Source organism: Solanum stenotomum, chromosome 2 (assembly GCF_019186545.1).
Source record: "Solanum stenotomum isolate F172 chromosome 2, ASM1918654v1, whole genome shotgun sequence".
Classification (NCBI taxonomy): Eukaryota; Viridiplantae; Streptophyta; class Magnoliopsida; order Solanales; family Solanaceae; genus Solanum; species Solanum stenotomum.
Genome location: NC_064283.1, coordinates 4,377,061 through 4,381,525, shown reverse-complemented (window position 1 = coordinate 4,381,525; position 4,465 = coordinate 4,377,061). Strand labels below are relative to the sequence as shown.

Here is a 4,465-nt window from a genome sequence, read left to right as displayed (position 1 = left end):
TCACATCCGGTTTTGGGGTGTGACATATACTTGATTCTGTCAATTACTGGAGATAAGCATTCATACAACTATAAGGCTATTGTTTGGGCTCCTTATGGTTATCATTGGAGGGCACTTCGCCGTCTAATGGTAATTGAGATCTTCTCTTTCAATAGCCTTCAAAAGTCTTCTGCATTGAGGAGTGAAGAAACTATAATCCTTATTCGCGGTTTATTTAAAGCTGGTTGTAATAGGAGTGGTGTGAAAATTGGGTTTTTAGTTTTGCGTTAAATGTTATAATGAGAATAAGTACTGGGAAACGTTGCGTAAGTGAGGAGGAGATAGGAACAGAGAAGGGTAAAGAAATTATTGAAGAGATCAAGGGATTTTTCTTTGCGACGTTGGTTTTGAATGTGTGTGATTTCTTGCCAGTATTGAAATGGTTTGGGTATAAAGGGATTGAGATCAGAAGAGGATGATTTCAGCTCATAAGAAGAGAAATGAATTCTTGAATAGTTTATTTGACGAATTTCGACAGAAGAAAGTTAGTCCTATTAGTATTTCGGAGTCCAGTACTGATGGAAACAGAAAGAAGAAGGGCACACTGGTTGAAACTCTATTGTTTCTGCAAGAATCAGAACCTGAATTCTATACAGATGATTTCATTAAATGTGTTCTACAGGTACATTCCGTCTTAATTATAGTTTTAATATGAGCAAATATATTTCTAGAGGTTAAACTTTAAGAGTAACTTCACTAATTAGACTAGTGCACTTGTTTGACAGGCTTTGCTTATTGCGGGAACAGAGACCACATCAATGACAATTCGATGGGCGATGCGACTTCTTTTAGCTCACCCTGAGGCATTTCACAAGCTGAGAGCTGAGATTGACAGCAAAGTGGGGAATGAGCGTTTGCTCAATGAATCTGATTTCACTAATCTTCCTTATTTGCAGTGTGTTATCAACGAGACGCTGAGATTATACCCTCCAGTACCGCTTCTGTTGCCTCACTACTCATTTGAAGATTGTACTATTGGTGGCAATGATGTACCAAAATATACGAGAACTCTTGGGCCATCCATAGGGACCCCGAGGTATGGGATGAGCCTGAAAAGTTTAAGCCAGAGAGATTTGAGGGTATGAAAGGGGAAAAAGAAGTGTTAAATTATAAATTTGTGCCATTTGGAATGGGGAGAAGAGCCTGCGCTGGAGCTGCAATGGGCTTACGTACTGCTTCGTTGGTTTTGGGTTCGTTGATTCAGTGGTTTGATTGGGAAAATGTGGAATTTGAAAAAAACTTGGATGCGTGCTATAATACTAAAATCACTTTGAACAAGGAAAAGCCTTTGGAGGCCATATGCATTCCGCACCAGAATTGTATTCAATTCCTTGACAAGCTCTGAGTTTTTATGTATGTAGTGTAAGGATTTACCTTTGGCGTTCTTAGTGAGTGTTTATAAATAAGTACATAAGCTTAAGGACAAGATGGAAATGAAACATGAAACAACTCTTAAGATGTTATTTGGTGAATGCAAAGCTCAATGTGTGCCTTGTTTTATTTGATATATATATATTTGTTGCATGTGGAACAGCCTGGATTCCGCAGCGGGTAAAAACTAACACACACTTACATCGAACCAATAGATATATGACATTGTTTGTACATACATTTCCGTCGCTTAGCCACTTATCCATCATAACTTGAGTTGATTTGATGTAAACAATTGATCTAAGTATTTACTCCAGCTAATCCTTGAAATAAAATAGATTACCCGCTAGAATAGGTAAACATGAGCGTATAGTACCAAAAAAACTTTACAATAACTACATGTATAACTTAAACTCTTAATGAAAGAAAAAAACAAACAAGAAAAATGGGTTACAAAACTTAATCTTTCACACACACAGCCTCTCTATCTCTCTGCCTCATCCAGTCGTCATTTATCATAAGTACTTTGTATTTGTCCATTACTTAAATTCGTCAGCAATATGATCATGCTTTTTGTCTCTACACACTAGGAATTTATCACTCAGCTACTAACTAACTTCAGGCTTAGGTACTTCCAACGATATATTCTAAAACGAAAAATGGCCAAAAGTACGCCTAACATTTAGAAAATGACTCATACATACCCTTTTTCTATCTTTTGGTCTAAAAATATTCAAGACCTTAGTGAAATCTAAGGTATCACCCTTTCATACAAACAACTCTCTCGATGTGTTGTTTCAACATTTCACCCATGGAGAATCTGAACTTTAACTACTACTATTTAGCTACTATGTTGATATTTCTTGTTACCATCTTTTTGATCAAACATCTGCTTTATCCTGTAAAACGTTTACCAGTATTGAAATTATTATTCGCGGTTTGTTTAAGGACAGTAATAAGAATGGGAGTAGTAATGCAAAAATTAACTCGAGTAGTTGGGTAAATACTGATGTGTTCAATTTTATGATGAGAATTTGTACTGGAAAACGTTGCGTAAATGAGGAAGATATAGGAGCAGAGAAGGGCAAACAAATAATTGAAGAGACAAGGGGATTTATCTTCCCGGCCTTTGCGTTGATTTTGAACGTGTGTGATTTCTTGCCAGTATTGAAATGGTTTAAGTTTAAAGGGTATGGTTTGAGCTCACAAGAAGAGAAATGAATTCTTTAACAGATTATTAGACGAATTTTGACACAAGAAAGAGTGATACACTGGTTGAAACTCTATTGTCTCTACAAGAATCAGAACCCGAATTCTACACAAATGATCTCATTAAAAATGTTCTTCTGGTACATTTCCTCTACTATGGTCAAAATTTTGTTTGATTAAATTGTATATTAGTTTTGATTTAAATCATATATCTTGTGCCAAGGTTTGATTGTTGGGGGAATAGAGTGTTAGGGCTTTGTTACCTTAAGTGAAGTTTATTTTTTTCTAAAATAAAAGATAAAACATTACCATAAATATTTCATGAAAGGAAAATATAATTTTGTTTAAAGAAATGTTTATAGATCTTGAACGTGACTTGGTGTTGTACAACTATGGAAAAACTCATTTTATATCAAAAGTTTAATGCTATTTAATAAAAATAAATCCATTCGATTCCAAGTTTTTGGAAGATAAATATTTCCTTATCAAAAATGGGAAACTTAAGTAGCAACCTCTCTTCTTTTAATCATGGTTAATAAGTATACCTTTTCGGTTAAGAAAATTAGTTAATCCAGACCTCTTATATTTAGGTAATATATTTGCCACACATTTAAGCGTTAACTCGGAAAAAATGGAGAGAAGAGAAACAAACACTTCCTCAGTTCATTTTTACTTATGACTTATTTCTAAAATATACATTTTTTATTTGTCATTTTTGACGTATCAAAAAAAGATAAATTATTTTTCATGTTTTTACCCTTAACATTAAATGCTAATCTCCAAAAATCATTCTTGAAGACCAAATACTAAACATCAATATAATGATAATTTTTTGCATAAAATAGGTATGTCAAGTGAAACAGTGACAAATAAAAATGAATAGAGGTGAGATAAGAACCAAATCCATACTATTATATTTTGCATTAAAAAAAGGGATAAGAGTCTGAAAAATACCTCAACTTTGGCCGAAATTGTTGTTACGATACCAAATTTTATGGAGGACCTATTACCCCCTGAACTATTTAATAGTGTATTTTTTACCCATTGAACTATTTAATAGTGTATTTTAAAGGTATATATGTGCCCACGTGGACACATTACTATTTATAATTATGCATTATTTTTTATGTCCACGTGGGCAAATATATATATTTAAAATACGGTATTAAGTAGTCTGGAGGTAATAGGTCCTCATTAAAGTTTGGTATCGTAACAGCAATTTCGGCCAAAGTTAAGATATTTTTCAGACCCTTATCCCTTTAAAAAACACAGTCAAATGTTTTTTAGACTCGTCATGAGTCGTGACCCTTTGCTTTCACTCTCTCTAGGTGTGTTTGGTATGAAGGAAAACATTTTCCGGAAAATGTTTTCCAATTTTCTCATGTTTGGTTGGGTTAAATGTTTTCCAAATCAACTCATTTTCCTCAAATTCAAGGAAAATGACTTCCCTTCAAAAATCAAGGAAAACATTTTCCAAAATTTTCCACCAATTTCAAATTACAACTTTTTTGTTAATAATATTTTTTTTTGTTGAAAAACTAAATTTAAAACTTATTTTTTAAAAATATTTTTCAACTTCAAATTTTTTATCCCACCCTCACCCTCACCCCGACCCACCCCCTCCCTCCAGCCCCCTACCACCCCCTACCCCCACCCCTAAAAAAAAATAAAGTTTGTTTTTAGAAAATATTTCCAATATCAAAATTTTATTTTCACCCACCCCACCTTCGACCACCCCCAACCACCAGCCCCACACTCCCCCCCCCCTCCCCCCAAAAACAAAAATTAAAAGTTTGTTTTTAAAAAATATTTTCAATTTCAAAATTTCATTTTTTCACCCCTACCC

The 4,465-nt window shown here is 34.0% G+C and overlaps 1 protein-coding gene and 1 pseudogene across 2 annotated transcripts in view; one reads left to right on the top strand and one right to left on the bottom strand.

Moving 5' to 3' along the window:
- LOC125857134 (WD40 repeat-containing protein HOS15-like) overlaps nt 1–4,465 on the bottom strand; it is a 281,455-nt gene that overhangs the window by 46,463 nt on the left and 230,527 nt on the right. The gene's annotated exons all lie outside the window — the stretch shown is intronic.
- Nucleotides 34–1,585, top strand: LOC125854721 (cytochrome P450 81C13-like; annotated as a pseudogene).